Below are 358 nucleotides of genomic sequence, written 5' to 3'. Positions count from 1 at the left end.
AGGCATCTTGGCAAACGAGCTCTGATGCACTCAAGTTAGCAACTAGCTGATGAATATTGTGTAGCTGCTAGGAGCCTGTGCAACTGCTCCCTAATGGGCAAAAAATCAATTAATGCAGCTTTTAATTCATTATCTAGTGTTTAAAGAATTGTATTCTTGTGATGGTCATTAATCAAATGTTTAAGCTTACCACAAAGAGTTTTTAACTGGTTATGAAACAGACAATTTAATACTGATTCTTCTATATGTGACCTACATAAACAAACAAGACCATCAGAGAGAAGATTGGCTATTTCTCTATAGTTATTCTTAATGTCTGCCACCGGGTTGGTTTCCCCTTGAAATCAATTAAACAAAA

At 35.5% G+C, this 358-nt stretch overlaps 1 protein-coding gene across 2 annotated transcripts in view; it reads left to right on the top strand.

Moving 5' to 3' along the window:
- tspan5a (tetraspanin 5a) overlaps positions 1-358 on the top strand; it is a 14,210-nt gene that overhangs the window by 3,416 nt on the left and 10,436 nt on the right. The gene's annotated exons all lie outside the window — the stretch shown is intronic.

Source organism: Morone saxatilis, unplaced genomic scaffold, assembly GCF_004916995.1.
Source record: "Morone saxatilis isolate NCDOM2014 unplaced genomic scaffold, NCSU_SB_2.0 Contig4, whole genome shotgun sequence".
Classification (NCBI taxonomy): domain Eukaryota; kingdom Metazoa; phylum Chordata; class Actinopteri; family Moronidae; genus Morone; species Morone saxatilis.
The sequence above is the reverse complement of the archived record's forward strand: the minus strand, read 5'-3'. Positions and strand labels throughout refer to the sequence as shown.